We start from the raw sequence: 23148 nt of genomic DNA, 5'->3' as shown, positions 1-23148 counted from the left end.
TTATTATTGCGTAGTCAACTGGAAAAGAATACCTAACCATAATTCTGAAAATTATTAATAAAAACTGACTTATTAATAAAAGGATTCTTGAAAGAGAACTCGGTTTTTGTCAAAATATCCTTATCAAACATGAGCAATTAGCCTATCCATCATAATCCATGTTCGTCGTTGTTCGATCAAGATAATGCTTGATTGCATGACTTATCGATAAACATATGAAAAAAACTTGTAAATTTAACTTTTAATTAAGCAAATACCACAGCACTTTAAATAAAAATTTGGATACAAAAAAATTGATGCAAGACACAATCGCACAAAACTCATTGAAAAACTCTCTAAGTGAAATACCCAACCTTACAACTGGTATTGCCGCGACCGCAGAAACAGACTAGTCCACACTCTAGACTTATAAAGCTATAACTCGGTTATGTATACTCAACTGTACAAACATCTGCTCAGATATGCTGTGCTGGTTTGCTACTTACAATCATCATTATATTAACCCTGGTGCCTTATGTATACCAACTACCGTATATCAGTGCCATCAATTTAAAAAATAACACATTTGTCCCTAATTATAGTGAAAAAAAGCAATAAATTAGGCGAATATAATAATAGAAAGAGATTGTGTGAAAATCAACAAAGTCTGCATTATGTTAGCACTATATTATATTCTAACCATTTTACGTCATGTAAGAATTACCGTTGTCTCAGTCATTTCAAATTGTATCAAAGCGTGCTTGATACAAGCAGCATTATATTGTACAACAAACCACAGACTGATGGGTTCACAAAATGAAAGTATACCAAAAATTACTGTCCAAAATAAAAACATTTTGCACCTTGGTTAGTTAAAATAAATCAATATTTCTTATATTCAATATTTTAGATTTCGAGGAATAATTGACAATGCCTTCATTTTCAAATTCCATTTTTAGCAATTGAAGTCTCACAGCAAGATCAAAACAGTCTGAATAACAATAAAAAATTGAGGAACAATCAAATCACTGTATTTCAAATTCCAACTCAATGAATATACTATATCAACTCCTATTATGTTCTCTGTTGAATATGACCCACTAAAAAAAGATTCAATATTTCACATTCAAAAATATTTAGGGATAGCAGACAATTGGTTTCGCAATTCCTCTGAACACTGTGTAATAAAGCACAACTTCTCTAAACTGATTTTAGTTATCGTCAACCATTAACATGTCGTCTAAAATATCAAATTTCGGTCTGTCTGCTAAATTCGCGATGTTTCCTTTTCATGAAACAAGATAGCATCTTATAAATCAATTACAGCCATTGTTTCCTATGTTTCCGATAATACAAACTCGCTATTTCTGGTTTGAATAGGGGATGTATTACTAACTATTTGTGTTTCTTTTTGTACAATAGTGTTTCTGGTAGAAAATCTTGAATGACCGAATAACACGAAAACTATAGATAGGAATATGAAGTCATTTATGCTTATTAATAAAAACTGCTGAAATATCTACAGAATTAATACCTATTAGTTTTTAGTATTTGGAAAATATGCTTTTCAAAAAATTCATACACAAGTTGCTTCTTATTGATGAAAACCTAGTCCTAACCTAAATAAGTCATGATATACCTAAAGTTTACACATTTCTTGTAATAATCATGCTGCATATTTAAGAGCTGCTATCTACATATATGATGTCTGTGAAACTTGTAAATTAACAAGATTCAAAACAAATAGGAAACGTTTTACGCTATCAACTTCATATTAGTAGTCATGGCAACGAATTATGAACAATAAATGACCTTTATGACACAAGAATAAAATCTAACCATCGAAACTTGAAATGATCACCTGCCTCTTAACCTCATCAAAAACAAATCAATAATATTCAACAGTTTCAAACCTAATTACATCAACAAACAAACGATTATACTTTATTAAGCGATTATTCTTTATCAAGCGTGAGTCAAGCATAATAATTGAAAAATGGTTCAATCATTTTTACAAAGCATCTAAGTTTTAAACCAAAATCATACGCATGATCGATCGACCACAGAAATTTAAAGGCTATTATTAATAGATCTTTTCCTCTATTCGAGTACATTTCAAGAGAACTCAAAAATGAATTAAACCTACTTGAAAGCAGGATGCTAGGATATATTCGATACTCCCACACAAAGCTATAAGAAATGAACAAGAGAAAGACTATGGTGTTCCATTGATACCTTTTAGTTCAGGGGCCGCATAAATATGTTATAATAAAACAAGCAATAAAACCATTTTAATCTAATTTTCTATTACGATGCAATGGATGCCCAACTCCCCAACTCTCAATATCAACTTCAGTCTTTATTATTGTAAAAATGACCAATCAACAAATAGGTATCAGTGATAAAACAATTGAAATTTGTGCAACCGCTCAGTAACTTTTTTCATGCATAGTTGTAAACATTGGCATTCATGGGTTTGTGCTTCCAAAATTTAGCTAGAAATCAAATAATTCAATGTTAATTTTGTCTTACAAAGATTTTGATCTATAATTGCAATAGTCGAAAACTCCAAAAAACTCAGTTAGACTAAGTGGTGTAATAATTCAATGCGGCATGTCGCTAAATTTCGTTCGAGTATACAACATGACAATGTAAAACTTGAATGTCCAGTGCCTCTAGTGACAATCTTTGGCGTTAGTAAGATACTATTAACGTTAGTAAGATACTTACGCACCTCTGGTAACCCAGGTTCGAATCAAGTACTTCTAGTGGGCGTAGCATAACAATTTTGCACACATCAACTCCCACCTGACTTTGCCATCCAAAAAATTATGTCACTGCATCGTCACAGTCATGTCATACAGCTTTCCAAAGTATACCTACAATCACCAAAAATGGCATCTGCGCCTACGATAAAGAACTCACTAACGGCAGTGATCTCTCTCATATCGGGATCGTTGGGAAGAGAAAACGAGTAAAACAGCTTGCTTGATTTTGAAAGATCTGTGTTTTTTAGAAGATCATCCGTATACTTTAACATACTGGGGGGGCCTTATTATGTCACTGTGACATACTTTTTGTATGAGAAAGGGAGTTAGGATTGACATATGCAAAAATTGTTGAGTATCCCAAAGTACGCGCATACAAGTAATTCCAGTGAGCATAGCATAATAATTTTTGCATATAATATTCCCAAGCCCTACCTGACTACTGGACTACGTCGTCCAACAATTACTGGTATATCACTACAACGTCACATCATAGAGCTAGCCAAAGTATAGATACGATTGTCCAAAATGGCATCCATCCTACAGTCCTATAATGCACTCACTAACAGACTAATGCCAGTGTTCTCTCTCTTATCGATATCGTTAGAATGAGAAATCGCGCGATATCTGGATATAGTCTAGTTTGCTCGATTTCGGATGATCGTCTGCGCAATTTAAGTGACCATCCTGCCATCCGTGTACTTTGAAGGGCCTTATTACAGTATTACGTCACTGCTGCACTGTGACTTCGCAGCGTCGTAATTTTCGAATGATGTAATCAGGTGGAGGTTCGGAATGCAGGAATAACATAATTTATGCAAAAATTGCAGAGCCAGGCCAACTAGAAGTAGATCTATTTGCTGATTAGATCTATGTCAGCATGTGGGCGCGTACTTCGGGCCAAAATTGTTAGGCTACGCCCACCAATAGTACCGTACTTGGGTCTCATGTAGTTTCTTTCGTACCTAATATACTTCTGGTGGGCGTAGAATAACAATATTTGCATGTGTCAATCCTAACCCCCACCTTGACCTGACTACGCCATCCACAAATTATATCTCTACGACGTGACAGTGACGTAATAGAGCCCCTTAAACTAAACGAACTGTCATCCGAGACGCGCTTGTCTGCGCACCCGAAATCGAACAACTATCTCTTTCGTTTTTTCGTCGCGACGATCCATTATGAGAGAGATCGCTGACGTTAGTAAGTTCTTTATCGTCGGCGCCGATGCCATTTCGGGTGATCGTACCTATATTTGGCAAGCTCTATGACGTGATTGTGATGTCGTAGTGACGTAATTTTTGGATGGCATAGTCAGGTGGGGGTTAGGATTGATATGTCAAAATAACGTGATGCCCAACCCACTAGAAGTATGTTAGGTACCGGTACGAAACTACACGAGACCCCCGTACTTGAGGTATGAAACTACACTCAGACACTAGGCCTGTTTAACTTTAGGACAATATTAAACTTCAACTTTAACTCAAAACATAGACTACCGGTATATCCTGTATATCTGTACACACCTGCACACGGCAGCACGGTAGACTATATGAATTACAATACTACAATCAGACAATGCGCCAAATATGTGAAAGTATACCGGTAAGTACAGAAGTACGGTAGGTAGCCTACAGCAGGTACCAGCATCTCAGGTTTTAAAAGACCCAGCCAACAAAATTTTTTTTGGATTTCCCTGCAAAAAAATCATACACAAAACACAAACAATGAACACACAGAAGATTGAGAAAATGGGGGGAAACTGGCAAAACCTTTAGAAAGGTTTAATACATCTGTACCTGTGTACATGAAAATATACATGCGCCATTTCCATGTAAGATAGGATTACAAAGTTTTATTACTGTGAAAATTAAAAAAGGAAGAAGGAAAACAATATTTCAGTTCAATAACAAAATACGGTACCGGTACCGGTATCTAACGTTCTGGCGTGACGGTACCTACCGTAGTTACTGAGTTATGGGATACCGGTAGCTTGGATAGGATTTACATATTTATCCCGGGGGAGAAGAATTAGACTATAATACTTGCAGTTATGATAGTTGGAAACACTTACAATTTCTTTAACGCGACAAAGATTCAGTTTAAGTCCTCTCCTACAGTCATGTCAGCATGTGGAAAATTCACGCTAGTAATTTCCACCAAATGTGAAATGTCCCTGAGAAATTTGGATTTCCCGTAACAGAAGAGGAAAATAAGTTGTTTGTATACCGATATACACTGTGGTTGCTGAGTTTGTTATTCGCTTCAAGTGCGTGGGTTTGGCGCTATCTAACGGTAGTGATCTATGTAGTTTGTTATCGGCAAAAACAACAACAAACCTCTGTTTTTGCCAACGACTACCGGTAACCAGAGACAATATGGACTAACATACCATTTTTACCCAACAATCCTGGGATTTTTAGATTAAAAAATCTGAATAAGTACATACAAAAGCTGAGAATTACATCCTTTATCTCCAATGGTACGTATAAAAATCCCTCGTCCCTAAAGAAAACTTGGTATGATTTACGTGTCAGGATTTACATAATTTATCCCGGGGATGAGAAAAGCCGGCTTTATCATGTGGCCACGGCCTCTCGTCCGGTTATCTGTCCATGCCGGGTATGCAATTAATTAGCCAGGTATTTGTTTGAGATGCATGGAAGGTAGACTGGTTTCCGTCCTTGGTGTCAAACTTAGGCCGCTATCTTGAAACCAGAATATACATATAGGCTACTATTGGCGGGCCATGTCATAGACGCCATTATAGAAATATATACGGGGGCGGTCGTTTGAATGATTGACAAACCGATGCATATATACATTTCCTGTCCAACAATCCACATTCGTTTTGGTTAATATCGGGTAGTCAGGGGAAGTCGTGAAGACTGCAGTCGTAAAGTCTATTGTAAAATATTACATGCCACGGCTCTAGTGTCCCTATATTTGAGCGTTGCTCTTTTGTTTCCTTGTATATTGAAAGCGTAGCGAACATTTTTGAATACAAAAATTTACCAACCACAAATAGTGAATCTATAGATAAGTTTGGGTTTTCTGAAAGTACAATATCTGGCCAAAGAGCGAAAGTGAGCGCGTTCTTGAATGATTAGATCCAGTTGACATTTGTAATGTTTTCAATAATTATTTTTCCCAGATTGGGCCGACGCTTGCCTCATCTTTTTCAAACAGCAATTACGATTTTATGAAATATTTAAAGCAACCCATTAAATCTTCAATGTATCTAGAGCCCACCACCACCAACGAAATTGAAATGCTTATTTCCACGCTTGCGACTGGTAAAGCAGAAGGTCACGACCGCGTTCCGGTCTATTTGATTAAAATTTTAAAGACCATCATTAGTCCAACCCTGTGTAATCTTTTCAACATCTCCATGACCCTGGGTATTTCCCAGGCATTTGAAGGTTGCCAGAGTTGTGCCGGTTTACAAATCTGGAAATAAGGAAACCGTGTCAAATTATCGCCCCATCTTGGTACTGTCTTGTCTTTCAATTCTTTATGAGAAAGTATTACTAAAGAGACTGAAATCTTTTTTGGCCAAAAACTCAATTCTAAATAGGGACCAATTTGGCTTTAGGGTCGGACATTGCACTTCACATGCTATATTAGATATTATCAGCCATTACTATAACGTTATAGATGAAGGCTCATTAGGCTGTAGTGTATTTCTGGATTTGAAAAAAGCATTCGATACAGTGGATCATGATATCTTAATTACAAAACTTAATTACTATGGAATTCGGAAAGTAGCCAATAAATTGTTCAAAAGTTATTTGCAAAATAGACGTCAATTTGTAAGTTTGGTTGGTTGTCAATCAATAAGTGAAAAGGTGTCGGTAGGGGTCCCCCAGGGCTCAGTTCTGGGGCCTACCCTTTTTTTAATTCATGTAAATGATATTGTCAATGCCATTAGGGCTCCAATTAAACTTTTCGCTGATGATACTAGTGCTACATTCGCTGCAAAAAAATCTGTCCGACCTAGAAAATATAGTTAATAGGGATCTCTATTGTATATCAGAATGGCTAATTAAAAACAAGCTAACTGTCAATCCTAGTAAATCCCAAGTCTTATTGATTAATTGTAGCAAAAGCCTTAAAAATTCGAACCTCACTCCAAAATTTATACTAAACGACTCATTACTTAGTATCTGTGACTCTGTCAAATATCTTGGAGTTATTCTAGACAATAAGCTAAACTGGCATAGGCATATTAATCAACTTGCAGGTAGACTGTCCAGAGCCATAGGTGCTATGTCTAAACTGAGACCGTTTGTATCTGAAAAGGTATTAAGAACCGTATATTTCGCTCTATTTTACTCACATCTTCAATATGGAATTGTGGCATGGGGTTCTGCCCCTAAGACTTATATGGATAGGATTAGAATACTTCAAAATCGTGCAGTAAGGTTAATGAGTGGTACTCGTTTTCGTGAGAGAATAAGTCCCAGTTATAAAAAGATGAATATTCTTACAGTAGCTGATGTATATAAATTCGAAATAGCGAAAATCATGTTTCAATTTAAACATGGAATTCTGCCTGAAATTTTCGATAGCTACTTCACAAATTGTAGTAATGTCCACCAATACAACACTCGTTTAGCGGGTAGAGGAGCATATTTTGTTAGTCGGACAAGTTCCAGTTTGGCCCGCGACTCCATTAAAATTACTGGTCCAAGTATTTGGAACTCTATTCCCAATGAAATCATAGAATCGTCTTATAGCTGTTTCAAATATAAGTATATGAGGTATCTCATAAATAAATATTAATATGTGTAGGGATATATTTTCTGTATTTCTTTTTTTTTTTTTTTGCATCTTAATAACTATTTCACTCACGATTTGCATCTTTATCTTTGCAAATATAATCTATTAAGTCCGCTCTTTTCTTTTCTATATAAAAATTTAATTTTCCTCCTGATGTGATAGCTATATAGTACATGAGTTATTTCAACTGTAGCACAGGGGCTTGTATGTAACACCAACAGTTTTAATCATAAGCCAAACTATAAACTATTCAGCATTTGTATATTTTGACATAATATGAGGTTATAGTAGTTACCGTAAACCCTTATATTGTTACCTGATAAAATTTGACTGCTTTTAGCATATGTACTTTTCATAGTTAACTTTCCCAATGATGCTCTTTATTTTCATTACTTGCAAGAATGGAATTACCAAAATGTCAAATTTCATCTCTGCATCACAATTGTTTGTCACTATAATAGTTACTATCATTGTTGTTCAATTCAAATGTTATCAGTTATGTGTGGTATCTATTATTATATTTCGAGATTTTTTGGAACAAAGTTTCCTCTAATTGCTCAATTTTCATTACGGTATATGTTGTGCAGTTGCACTTGTCATAATTGAATAATGTTAAATCTCTTAGCCAAATTGATTGTGCAATTCCAATTACTTTTACCCTGCATTTCAGTCATTCCTGACTATATTCGTATTTGTAGTTGTGTTGTGTAATAGATAAGTTCCACTCCCATAGCTCAAATCACTTGTAATATTTCTTCTCAATACACACAAATTACTGCTCTACATTGTTGCAGGTTTGTGTCAAGGTCCTTTCACCATACCAGTGTTTAATTAATTAGCCTACTATCATTGCTATTGTTGATCAATGGAATGGTGCTTCTTTCATATATTTTGGTGTATATGATATTTCTATGTGTTGTTGATTAATTAATGTATGTAGTAGTATGTGTACCAGTGGGCGGGTAACTGGTTTTGTTCGCCTGCTTTACATCGGGTATATGAGGTGACTGAGTCCTGTTTGGCAAGAGACTCATTTGCTCCCAAGCCCTTGATGGAACTAAGATAAAGAAGGTCTGGATAGGATTTGGGTCTGGCCCTAACATGGTACACATACTGCGGGAGTTCAATTAGTATTTTCATATTTTTGTTATTTACTTTCCTAATACTGTGTATGTATCACTAAGTTGCACTAAAATATTTTTCACTTTCTCGTCACATTAAAATTTTGTCCCTGATCCACTGTTTATATATATCCAATTATTTCTATTTATTATCGTTTTCAAGCCCAATTGAATTTATGAATTTAGTAATTTAGTTTTCAGCTAAATACTAAATTTCCATAGCATTATTCTGGTCGCTTTAGATTAACATGGGACACCCCTTCCTTTATTGTTTTCTTCTTCTTCCTTTCTTTTAAAAATACTCATAACAATGCATTTACCCACGAGTCTCCTAATTTTATTCAGAATTTTATTGTAAAAATATTAATGTAATAGTTTAAGTAGTTTTGTCACTGGTCATCTTTCAGTGTTACCTTAATAAAATCAGCATATATGGTGGGAGCTGACTTCGATGACCGTATGGTCGTATCGCTTCCTCCTATCCATACCAAAAAAAAGAATTTTTTTGCTAGTGCTATTTTACTGATGACTATTTTTTACGTTTTTTGGTTGACGAAATAATAAAATCTCTCTCCCTCTCTCTCTTAGGATAGGATTTACATATTTATCCCTGGGTAGAGGAAAACCAATACGACGGCTTAATCATATGGCGAACCACGGCCGCTCGTCCGGTTACCAGTCCAGGTCGGGTATGGGATCAGTTAGCCAGGTATTTGTTATCGGAAGCATGGACTTTTATTACTTATTCATAGGATACACACATGTGCCATGAGCCTTGGTGACATAACTCGTCTTGCAAATGATGATGAATCATTTATTATTATTGACATATTTTTCTGTTTATTCAAGTTTATTATAGTGTTTACTTTATTAGTGATATATCTCTCTCTTGTCGCGATGGTGAAGTGCCGGAGTTACATGAAATATACGGGTATATAATATATACTACTCGGTGTTAGACAAGTTCGAATCCGCAAAATATGAACAGGTTCAAAAAGTATGCCGACCATAAAGAAATATTCACAACACGAAACCAGGGATTTCTAGTCTACAGTCAGAGATTTAGATTTTGAACAGAACAATACGAGAAAAGTAGTCTGAAACCTCACATGAGGAAATTCACGAATCTAAAATGACGATATATTGGATGAACTATTGCTTTTGACAAGAAGAGGACCTTTGCATCGTTTTGTTATTATGTTGTTGTTCTTGTTGCTTTTTCTTCTTCTCCTTGTTACCATATGAGAAAAACCGCTTTTCTCATTAACTACTGGATCAATTGCTTTGCAATTTTCAGTCGTTAAAGATTGTATTTCTCGCTAAGAGGCTATATAATTTTATTTATTTTAAAACTTTCTGTGGCTCTATGTGATTCGTTTTTCGTTTTAAAATTTTGTGTGATGACCACTTTAAAACGAATATTAACTATTTGTATCGGTTCTTCGGCCTCTCTCGTGCTGCACTCTTGCTACGTCAAAGTCGAACATTTTGTTGACGGTACCGGCACCGTAAAAGGTAAGGTAGACTACCGCTTCTCTTTGGTCTTCATTTCCATATATTTGAGCATAGCTCTGTTGTATTGTTTACACACGGTTTTAAAGTTTGTTAACTACTTCAAAAGTGAATCTGCCCGAAGTGCCACCGTAGCCATTGAAACTCGCAACGTTCAAAAATACCAAGTTAGAGTACTGAGTAGATCACTTCTTTCGGCCTTCGGCACCGAAGGTCAAGTACACGCAGTCTCTAAAAAACATATCTACTTTTTATATTGGTATTAAATATGTACTAGATTAAATAGCGTATTTTCATTTTCCTACTTTGGGAGAAGCCTCAATCGGTCTTTCCGACTGACCCTATTCTACCGATGTTTTCAAATAATATCATTATAATTTCATTCTATTTTTGCTTTTTAATTTATTCATGTCGATGTTGTTTGTCAAAAAAATTTCTCTCTTAAATTGTTACATAAGAATTGTTTCATTAGGCACATCACGTTCTATATTGTCTCCTAAATGATAAAGTGAGATAAAAATAAATTTCTGACTCTTCGTCATAACAGAGATCACAATCAGCTCGAAACGCAATGATGATGATATGTTGAAAAATAAAATGGAGCGTTCTAAGTACGACTCATTAGTGACAGAGGTAACAAAACAACGAATTTTTTCAACTAACTATTTTACACATCAGACAGCATGAATGCAAAAATTCAAAATCCATCTTTTCAAAGTTATATTTTGCAATCAAATCTCAACAAATGTAACCAATTACATTATGTATATTTATTTAGTCTATTAGCAATGAAAAATAGCAAAACATCCGAGAAACATAAGCAAGCGTAGGACCAGAATTTCATTACGGAAATACGTTAACACTCATCGGGCTTTCTAATTTCCCAGTTGGTAACATGATTCGTAAATGTGGGATATTGTCAGTTATTTAACAATACGCCTTATGGATTTTGCAAATCAAAACAGAATCGGGCAGAATTTTGTCTTTCGCAAAGTACTAATATAATATATATATATTATTAAACATTTCTTCATCCTTGGGTTTGATTAGAGCCAAACAATTTCTATGTATCAAATCACGGTTTATGTGACGGCTAACGGCTAATTTTGTGGTAAGAAATATCTAAACAGTTTAGCTTACATTCAACGCACCCGACTGAAATATTAGACGCAATTTCTATGAAATAAATTTCTCTTTAGACTTTGTTTTCAGGGAGAATCCAGTGGGTAAAATAGCTGTAGCACAAATGCCTTTTTATTTTTGAACCAATAGCTCCTTTTTTTAGTCGCGCTGCTGGGTTACGCATTTGTTTGAGTAAACCCAGATCCAGAAACCGTGTTCTGATTTGCTAGATTAATTAGGCGTATTGTAAAATAATATATATATATATGGACACTATTCTCCCCTTCCGACCTATGCTGCCAACTGAGGAATTGAGAAGCCGGATGAGCGTTAACGTATTTCCGTAATGAAATTTGTAATATATTGTTTCCTATCCCAACGCTTGCTCTCGTTTCTAGCTCATATACTACTTATGTAAGCACAAAGTAATCGGTTTCATTTGTTGAAATTCGACTAGAAATGTAAATTTGAAAAATGTTACATTTTGACTTTTCACCCATTTCATTAATGAGTTCTATGCAAGTGAGTAACATAATATCATCTTCAGAAAATATTAATCATGATAAAACCATAATCTATGCAGGCAATCTCCGATATGGCAATGATGTTTATGTCACTTCAACATCACGTGAAGCGACAATACGGAACGTGATGTGCATACTGGAAAGAATTTTTATGTACTCATTTGAGACACACGGTTTACCTATGGGCCACAAATATTCATTGGTATTCAATATTTTTTGTTCTCACGAAATGGCCCTGTTAATTTATGTTTTAGAATTTATTGAATTCCTGGGAGAAGCAACAATGCAACAGTTTTATTTCAGGTAACAATAGCAGATCTTATTGTTGTAATGTCGTTTCACTTGGATGTGACACTTTTGTTTAAAGTCAAAGAAGAGGCCCGACTTGTGTGTAATGAATTCTACCGACTGGTGGGCGGTTAACAGTCTATTCCCGGTAAAGAAAAATCTGGACAGTTCAGCTTACGCCTAATAGATATTGATATATTAAAAACATTCTTGTTTTTTTAATAAGACTTCGTGTACTGGACGTAAAATCCTTGTAAAATCCAGATAGTAGAACGCCATTATCCGAAAATCCCTTCTCAACACGTTACAACATGTGGGGGGATGTTTTCCAGTTTTCATTGGGATATGATATGTTCTAATGCAAATACTAATATTACATTAATTAATAGCAATAATTTGAAAAATAATAATTACACATACAGTATATATATTTTAAGTAAGTTATGTATGAATTCAGGAATTAAAATAAATTTGCCAAAATGAGCTTTGGTAGGTAAATATTATCGTGTACCGGATGGATTGCGATTTATTTATCAAATCAGTAGCTCCCTGTGTATATCGTGCATGACCGCTGGACTTGAGGCTTGACCGAGCGAAGTAACAGGATTATTATTTGGCTCGCAGCTGTAACTAGATCAGCACACTTCCCGCAACGATTTAATTATTTCCGTAACGTTTGTTAACTGGGTCAGTACATGAGAACAATGATATAAAATATCAATGAACATTTGTGGCCCATAAATAAATCGTGTGTGATGAATGACCATTATCAAATTACCGCGCATGGATTATCATTGGTCGTTAATCTTATACAAATGACAAAAGTATTTATTGATCATATGGACAGCACAAAGTCTAAAAACTGTTTTCAATACTACTTATGTTTATAATGACATAGACTTAGTACAGACGATCATACTTTGTACAGATACATCGTCATGCAAGGCATATAAACAGGCAGCTAGTTTTTAAAATAGCAAAACGTACAAACATGGCTTTGATAATCAATGATAGAAGCAAACGTTCAGTTGACATTAAAAACTTTTAAAAAGTTGGCATTTCTGGTATTGTTTTCTTAGAATTGTCATAGACTTATAATGGATTGTTGCGTGTTAGTAGGCTACTATTTGAATCAGACACATCTACTTCACAATCCTTACAGTACAGTAAGTTGATGCCTGCATGTCACATATACAGTAAAAGGTAAAGCCTCAACTCAACAAGACAGAGCTATGATTTATAAATATTTTTATTTTTAAGTTTCAGGCTTACACTCCTCTCGTATCCTAACAATTTGAGTGGTTGCTTGTCTAGACATTTACGGATAAGACCTTTAAAATCATGAAAATGTAAAACCTTCCAAACTCTTTGTTTTTTTGTACCGTAAAATGAGACTTCTGAACGTCAGAAATGTATGTACTTGTGCCATTACAAAGACTTGTTTACCTATTAGGATCAGAAATACTAAGCAACAGCTTCATTTGCGTTTTAAGGGTCGCTAAATGTGACTTTTCTGATATGCATGATCGCATACCGTCTGCTGAGTCTTACGTAATGAAATTTTTTCATCCTTAGAATGCGAACCCTTTTTAGGAAGTCCCCGATGTTCACGAATAACCGAGAAAGAGAGTAGAGCTAGCTTCTCGTTCAAGACAAGTTAGTAAGCAAGAGTGGGAGAATGGAAGTGACTGCCTTGCTTTTAGAAAATTATTCTGATCAACAAAAGTTTAATATGATCAAACTTTTAACTCGTGCGACATTAAATATCAATAAGCTTTTTTCTTAAAAGACTTTGATTAAAAATAGTGAATGTTAGGGATGGCGTGAGTGCTTTAGCATATATATGATAAAGAATCTTGACGATTTTTTTTCGTTTTTGTAAGGAAAACGGTGTAAAAAGCGTTAAAAAATGTAGTCTAAATTTCATGCTTCGATTATGATGTCACAAAACAACTGTCACTGTATGTTGTTAGTACAACTAAAACCTTTTGTGACCAAGTCAAGCGGATAAAATATTTGGTCGCAAATTAAATTAGCGTTTATCTTTACAGCAAGTATTTTTTGGAGAGACAGAATTAGAATTGAGATGCTTTTAAAGATCCCTTTTTTATAAAAAAATAAAATGTCTTTCAGTCACGCAATACGTATTTCTTCGTCGTCCAGATGTGCATGCTTTACTGCCATATGGTAATCGATGAAATTTACACAAACAAGGTGAATTGAACGCACATGGTCCCTGGTAAAGACTGCAACCGGTCAAACATGCTCATCTATAATCCGCATATACATAATAGTGAAAATATAAATCGTTAATATTCTTTTAAAATTGCATAGATATATATAGAACAAAATGCGACAAACGGGCACGTGTATTTTCAATTTATTTTCCTATCAATTTGTGGTTGAAATTATATATAGCATTATAAGCTGTTATAATGAGTTTGTATCGGGAATGTATGCTCTTTTTGGTTTCCCGTAGGGTCACGGGATATGACAAAGAATATTTAGTCTGTAGCGTGACTGCATCTTTTGTTAAGAAAAATTTCCTTTGTATAATTATGTTAGTATGTTTGGCGCAAAACTGAAAATCTATTATGTAAGAAGACTTCTGAGAACTATTTTCTATTGATAATTTACCAAATACCGGTATCAGTTTTAAACAAAGGCAGAGTAGATTCAAAACAACGTTCGTGTTACGTATTGTCATTATTAACTATATTTGAAAATCCCGCTAGTTGTTCAGAGGCATCGAAACTGAACGAATTGGTCAACAAAATTATTTTTGAGTGGTCAACAGGTATCGAATTTCTGTGATCATCAGTGTAATACACTTAGGTAGCCGTTACATTGATTAATGGTATTACGTCGGCAAGTGAATGAGTCAGATTTGAAATTTTGAGCGAACGGAAAGGGAAGTAAAGTTTGATTGATATTTTTTAGAATCTACATTTTCATAGTTAACTACATTAAAATAGTTGTCATAGACTAGAATAAAAATTTTGAGGCGCCGTTCGTAATTTACATTATAGATACCAGACTATAGTTACAGTTTCTGATTAGCGCGAGATAATGACCTATTTCTATGTCTTATTGATTTGCCGGAAGGTCTCATGTTAAATGCATGACTGTGCAAAATTGGCTGGTCGTGATCGATTTAACGTTACAGTGTAAAATTGCTGACGTCAGTAGAGCATAGTCAGTAACAGAGATAGCTGTTGAATACAAAGCGAATTATGTAAAATAGTAGAATGTAGCAACTAGCATGACATAACCTTATCGTCAGAGTTTTAAGGGATATCTGATATTTATTCTCTGACAGAAGCAGACATTTAGAAAAAGACAACGATTGGTAAGAACACGATAATTCCAGAAACCCGGATAATAACACGAGAAATAGAGTCGGTTTAATATAGAGAGACTGCTGAATGATTGTGTAAGCCTTGATATGTCATCGACGTATACTTTGCCTGAGGAATAATTGATTTAGCTTTTAGGTCACGTAAGTGAAATAGGGTATATGATTGGTGTACCATAGAGCAATTTGAATCTCGAACTTTGGGGGCGCAGTGGGGCTGTCTTAACAACGCTCCTTAGTAGATCATGAAAAATTGAAACATCACTGGGAAATATTGATTCACGTTTTTTTTCAAACTAAAATTTATGCGGCTATAAAATGACAGCCAGGACTTAATAATTCACTGATTGCATACTACAAATGAACCATAATTTATCATAAGGAAGTGGAATAAAGTTACTACCATTATTGATGTATTAATTCAAATCCATTGACCATAACTGGTATATAGTAGAAGAAACGCTTGCGTTATTATGTGATGCTGCGGTATTTCGTGGTTCACGCGCGGCCCATTATCGACAAAGCGTTCTATTTATAATTAATTATAGGATGCATTTTTCACTCGGCGCACAAACTGACTGACAACTGCATTAGTTAAGAATCGTGAGAAAAAGTCGATAAATAATTTCTATAATTTATCACGTCCTTTAATACTCTTCTACATTGCTTCTAAGTGGATTAGCAAGCGCTGTGAAAGAGAACTTAGCCTAATTAGACTCATAAATGCAGTGAAAAGCGGTACTAATCCGTTCATGAGATTTAAATACGCAGCAGTGATCTCTCAATAAGCTTTTAAAGTCAGATACCATAAGAACCAATCGACGATGTGTTGTAATTTCTAGTTGATAAAGCGAATTTTTGTCGCAGTAATATAGATTATTTGAAATTCTAGTCCCTCTCGGAACAAAGGAAATTTTTATAGCAACCTTTAACCTGTGTGTACGGCGTCTTTGAGTTCACACTAATTTCTCCCGGTTGGATTAACGACGCCGGTCTGCTTAGCCTAGTTATTTCCGCATGCGGTTGTCGGTATCTGCCGATTAATTAAGGTCTAAATATAGAATTATTTAATTTTGAAATTAATCCCTTGCTGTTTTTATTTCAGATGATATTAATTATCCTTGTCTGAAGAGTCAAAAAAATAATGTCGACGAAGAAAAATTTATGTAATAGCAATTCAGTCGTTAGTACTGTTTCGGGCGGAGCAACTGCTATGGAGATTGAAATGGAACCGATGCGAGGCCATGGCTCACGAATGAGTTTCCAAAACGTTAGTTATTCTATATCTGTACGTCAGAGATGTTGCGGAAGCTGCCGCAAAGCAAGCGTGAAGGAAATTCTCAATGACGTCAGTGGTACAATCAGACCGGGATTGAATGCCATCATGGGACCAACAGGAAGTGGGAAAACATCGCTTTTGGACGTTTTAGCAAACAGAAAAGATCCAGCTAATGTAACTGGAAAAGTATTACTCAACGGCGGGAAGGTGCCGAAGAATTTTCAATATCTTAGCGGTTACGTCGTTCAAAATGATCTCTTCATTGGAACAATAACTGTAAGAGAATCACTATGGTTTTGCGCAAATATGAGGTTACCTACGTCTATATCTCGCACCGAAAAGAGACGTAGAATAGCCAGTATATTATCCGAACTAGGTTTGGATTCTTGTGCCGATACAAAGATTGGGACCAACATCATTCGTGGCATTTCTGGAGGGGAAAAGAAAAGAACTTCGATCGCGATTGAAATGCTTCTTGAACCCAAAATTTTATTTTTGGACGAACCGACAACGGGCTTGGACGCAGCGACCGCATCATCTGTAATGAGACTATTGAAACGACTGGGAGACGAAGGGAATACTATTGTGTGTTCCATTCATCAACCTCGTTACAGCATATTCAGATTGTTTGACTCCCTCACTCTTCTATCAATGGGGCACCTTGTGTATCACGGACCTGGTACAGATGCCTTAGCACATTTTGAGGGCCTTGGATATGAATGTCAGGCTCATGATAATCCTGCTGACTTTTTACTGGACGTTTTGATTGGCGAATACGAATCGAATATGATCGGCCGCGAACTTGATTCAACGAAAGAGCCGTTCGTCGAAGTAAAACAAGATCTTGTTGGGTTGACAGAGAAATTCAGATTAGCTGTTAAAAATAAAGCTAATCTGGAATTAAACGGGAAGGAATCAACTGATAGTCCCAGTGGTTCTTCAACTAACAAAGCAATGTATGCAAACGGATTTTTACATCAACTTTGGGTTCTTTTAGGTCGTACTTTTAAAAATATTTTACGTAATCCTGCAGCGCTTATGGGGAATATATTTTTAAATATCATAATCGGTATAGTATTTGGACTTTTGTATTATAAAATTTATGATAACCCTGGATCTGAAGTACAAAATGTGCTCGGCATCCTGTTTTTCATTTGTACGAGTCTCTTGTTCGGCTCTATCAGTGTTATAAATGCCTTTACCCTCGAGAGAGACATATTCATTCATGAGCACATCTCCGGTTATTATCGCGTCGTATCTTACTTTATAGCAAAAGTATTGGCCGATTTGATTCCTTTGCGTACGATTGCCCCTATTATATTTTGCTCAATAACATATTGGATGGTCGGACTTAAAGCAGAGGTTGGCGCGTTTTTTATATTTCTCGTTACGTCATTATTAATGGGTTACGCTTCAGTGGGTATAGGATTGTTCTATTCGTCATCATTTTCGCAGCCGATTGCCCAGCTTTGTTTAGTGCTGACGTTTGTTTTCACCATAATATTTTCAGGTCTTTTGGTCAACGTTGACCAAATGTTGCCATGGCTCTCATGGCTGAAGTATATGAGCGTTGCCAGATATGGTTTAGTTGGACTTAGCGTTAACGAATTGAAAGGGAGGGAGTTCACATTATGCGGGAACGATACTAACAAAGAACCATCTATTTTTACTCCAAACATTACCCCAATTCTAACAGGGAATCAATCGTGCACTGTGACAACGGGAGAAGCTATCTTATTTCGCAGCCTTTCAGTGGGAGAAAGCGCTGAATCAATTGGGGATTGGGACCTTTGGAAAAACAACGTTGCTTTGTCGTGTATTTGTTTATCATTGTATACTTTTACCTACATTCAGCTGATGCGAACAAAGAAATACTCTTAACTTTACAAGATATTTTTGTTTGTTTCAGTACTAACATGTTTTGAACTGCTTGATTGTAAAAATGATAACAAAATTATTTCGAGTTTGCTGCATTTATTGTACAACGCGGTAACTTTTCACTACTGTGTCGAAGGTATTGATTATATATTCTATATTATCCAAATGTTGCCCTTCGGTGCGATTCATATTAAATGAACGTCAATATACAAGGTAGTTATAACATTATCACCCCTTTCAATTATGTAACATTCTATTTCTATACCGTCCTTTATCAGTTTTTGCTCGACATAAAATTAATCGTGTGTTTTAATAAACTTCATACTAAAGATTCGTGCTTGTTAATCAATTAAGTTATTTGTACGTTCGACTTAGATTGATGTAAAGTGTTTATCTTTAGATCAACTATGTTGCGTCCATATATTTCACAATCGAACTCAGCCCATATTACCGAGAGGGCTCAACGTTGTTTAGGACCAATCCAAGTATTGGAACTATAGCAAGCATATTATTTATGTGAAATAAAAGTACGATCAAACCGGATTACCAAATAATAACTCGATGGGGATAAATGTTTTAAACTCATATCTTGATTGGACTCAAGTTTGATTTTCAGCTAAAACCAATGACATCTTTATTGTCCGTTGAAACAATTTTTACAACGACGAAGGTCCCATTGCTGAGATTATTTTGGTAGTATCCAAAATGAAACATAGAAATGATGATTCCAAAAGTATCGAACTTGAAAAATCTGATATTAAAATTTCTTAAAGAGCCACTTATTGAGGAAGTTACGGCTTTTTATTATCACTTGATCGTGACGGTGCAGACACGTGTTCAATCGTCTTAGCAACCAACCGTTTTCACGAATTTTTCAATGTGTGGGGCATACAAAATTATATTTTCGAAGAGTCTTTAGCCACAATTATATCTCAACTATTTTGTAATCATCATCTGCACGCCATCATGCTATTGAAACTTATTGGAACATAGTTGCCAATTCAATTTAAGTATAATGTAATAAATGGTATGAAGTTGAATATTATCGAGGGACCGAATCGAAAATCAGAGTTTTGGAGCATCTTCTTGAAACCCGAAACCCGCTTTTTAAGATTAAAACCGGATTTTAAGTACAATATAAAGTGCATACTACTTCTGACTTTTAAATTCCCACCAAGTATTCAAAAATTTGTTTACGGATAGTAAATTTAAAATTGTGAAGTCAGCGTTCGGCACAAGGTACCAATGTGTCATTGTCGTAATTGAAGAGCGGAGGTTTTGGATGGATAAAAATAATAAATTTGGCTACTACTGAAATTATACTAGTTTGAGTTGGTTCAAACATTATTAAGAACATGATTTAGTGGCTTTATATTTATGTGTTTAAATTATCGAAAGCATTTTGGTTACAATTTGAGCCACCCTATCACGTATGCAGTATTCATTCATGGCACTCGTCAATTCGAAGATAGAAGCGACTATTCAACCATACTGAAGTTCTGTATTCACTATCAAGAGAATATTTGTCCGAAAACGCATACTGCCATAGTATATTCATAGTTGTTCGTATTTAACTCAAATAAAAACACATGACATAAACAAGAACAAGGTCGATTGAGACCATAATTCAGCATGGTTTTCCCCTGGTTCAAATAACAATTGTATGGCATTTTTGGTACGTGATAATAATAACGAAAATCATTTCATTCTTCCAAATTTGGATAAACTTCATGGAATTTATTTCCAATTTTACACGCTCCATGACAATGCACAAATGCAATTTCGTTCTAACGTCGGTCACGCGATTTCAAACATTTAGCGGAACGGTTCAGCTAATAAACTTGATGACTGTAATCCTATACTGTTTAAGTCAAGGGGAACGAAACAGACACAAATGTGTCATCTGGTATTATCAATAAGCAGAGGAAATGTAGAAACAATAGTTCGCAACTAGCTCACTAACTAATATAAATTCCATCTCTTATAAAAACTGTTGTGTTTGCCCAGACTTACCGAATCAACATTAAACAGTTTCACACTACATGTGATTTTCTTTCAAAACGAAGAATTTGTAATCTGAACAATTGAGGTCCCAAAGAGACTTATAGATTTTGTGTACACAATGAAACCTATTTCGTGATATTAGTTATTGTTCTGTCATAAAAAATTCAAATTACATATTGAGGGTGCAATCAAGCTTGCGCGACTTAGCATTTCAAGTAATGGGTGTCACATGATAAGCTTCGCACGTCAACATAATTCTAAATTGTATCATTTCCAAGAGATGCTTCACAAATCCACTTCAAACAATTGGAACAAGACTTTGTACCAGCTCACCGCAACCGATATGTTGAGTATGTATTTTAAGTACCAAAATCTCTCTGTTCATGTATACAGCCTATTAGGTTTTTGTTTTCCGTTGAGTGAGGCGTGACTTTGGATTATAAAAACCGAAACGTACGCAACGCATAGGTGGCTCCATGGACCATAGCTCTAATCACTAAACATCATGAGCATCAGAGTGACAGTATATTTTATAATATTTTCAGAAAAGCCAAGTATAAACTTGTTTAAAATTATAATTTAGAATAAATCCACGAAGCACAAAACAAAGATAAAGGGTAAAAATATTTTTCAAACCGGATATTAAATTTTAGAAACTTAGTTTTGAAATGACGCTTGTTTTTTCTCATTCTTTTACTTTGCCAAAAACGTTGGTTTATATATAAATGTTTATCACAACAGCCCCGGCATTCCATTTATCCCGGATTGAATTTGGATGACATAAGTAGGTAGGGAAAGTAAAGGGTATCCATAAAGTAGCTGTCTATTTGCGGTTGTCTGGGGGCGCTAAATTGTTGGTGAATTTAATAACATCATGGAAAGCAACAAACGCATATCTACACATCATTACGCTATTCTACATTTTGATTCGATGAACATTTTTATAGTTGAACTACCGGAACCATGGGGGTCCACAGAACGTTGAAGGGAAAGCAGAGTCAAAAACAAGAACGGTGCAACGTTACCCCCTCCAAATTGAAGCATTTTGTGTCAAAAGCATACGGATTGCAGAAACACAGTGATAAATAATTGCAATAGTTACAATTAGTATAATCCGCAGAATGAGAAATAGGTATTTATTCTATATGTTCGATTTTTAAACGTTTAACTTCTGAATCCGGCACAATCTTGCATGTTGCTTTACCTTTCCATTTAAAGATAATTTTACGGATGTACAATGAAATATTGTACATAAAAAGTAAGATTCCCAAGATCGGGTAATAAATTAAACATTTGCATTAAATTTATTTTTAAGTATTTTTAGGTAATCTATCAATTCTATAATCTCTCTTCAATGTTCATGTGAAGTATTTCGTTTTATAACAATCCCGTACAGCGGAGGCTATATTGTTATACTTGGATGGTCGTTATACAGGGATTTGAGGGAATAACTCTGTACCAGAAACTGTGGATTACAGAGTATTAGATTTAAAACTTTCAAATCCCCAGATAAAAAGTATATACCCATCGCGAATACCCAGGAAACATAATTTGTAGTAATTATGCTTGTAATACCTAGTCGTGGTTGCAAAATATTTTTCATATGCACAAGGCCAAACAAGTTGTTAAACAACTTATTACATATATACAACATTGAAAAAAAATGGTTGGTTCAAAATTTAATACTATCGCTCTACTCTACAGTGATTACTGTTTATTCCAAATATATATGATTTGCAATTAGATTTTGTAATTTCAAATTTGCTAAATTTCATTGCTTATAAGGTGAAATAATTCAATATATAAACTACAAAAACCAAATATGGACGTTGTTTATACTTAAATCAAGATGCACACATTAACTTCTTCACTAATTAGGTATTTCATGTCTTCCACAGGATTACGAGTCGGGAGTCATCGCCGTTTTTCTCAAATCGTGATAATCGTAAAACTTCGTATGCATGGTCTGTCGTCACATCCGCAAACATTCGCGTTTTTATAATCAAGCAAGAACAAACAATGACTTGTGATTCCAGGAGATGTTTTTTATGGATCCAAATATGACTTGGTTGTTGGGTAAACAAGCTGCTGGTCATGTCGGAAGAATGTGTTTGCATGCATGGCAATAATGACCATACGGTTTTAGCCAAATGAAAGAGCTAGTCCTGAAACAGAGAGAAAAGCGTATGGATACGTGGGATGCAGTTCATGTGTGCAGGGATAGGTTTTATGCAGTACGCCGAGCTATTTTTTATAAATTTGCTACATCACGAGGCTAACAACATAACTATTAAATTTGAACAGATCAAGGTTTAAAAACAATTTAGCGAGTAGTTTGAAATTTATCACGCAAGCTAAGCCTCTTGTGTCAATTGATTGCATAAAAACGATTACAAACAGAATCAGGTGGGTGCGTGTTTAATGTGTACGCATCATGACTAGGGCTGAGAATGGTTAACCGGTTAACCGATTTTAGATGGTTAACGGTTATGATATATTTTAACCGTTAATTGACATATCATCTTTACAAATC

The 23148-nt window shown here is 35.1% G+C and overlaps 1 protein-coding gene, 1 long non-coding RNA gene and 1 pseudogene across 2 annotated transcripts in view; 2 read left to right on the top strand and 1 right to left on the bottom strand.

Annotated features, from left to right (window-relative positions):
• LOC120334226 (uncharacterized) overlaps positions 1–4976 on the bottom strand; it is a 33401-nt gene extending 28425 nt beyond the window's left edge. The window contains exon 1 of the mRNA XM_078120407.1: positions 4825–4976. The gene's annotated coding sequence lies outside the window, so the exon portion shown is untranslated. The remainder of the gene's footprint in view (positions 1–4824) is intronic.
• Positions 4977–9193: 4217 nt separating this feature from the next.
• On the top strand, positions 9194–16608 carry LOC144432415 (uncharacterized). Its single transcript, XR_013480612.1, has 3 exons — positions 9194–10168; positions 10713–10798; positions 16560–16608. It is a non-coding gene; the product is annotated as an uncharacterized LOC144432415 (long non-coding RNA).
• On the top strand, positions 16534–18940 carry LOC120334237 (broad substrate specificity ATP-binding cassette transporter ABCG2 pseudogene; annotated as a pseudogene).
• Positions 18941–23148: the final 4208 nt, after the last annotated feature.

The sequence above is a fragment of the Styela clava genome, chromosome 15 (genome assembly GCF_964204865.1).
Source record: "Styela clava chromosome 15, kaStyClav1.hap1.2, whole genome shotgun sequence".
Lineage (NCBI taxonomy): Eukaryota > Metazoa > Chordata > Ascidiacea > Stolidobranchia > Styelidae > Styela > Styela clava.
This window is presented reverse-complemented; position numbering and strand designations above follow the sequence as displayed.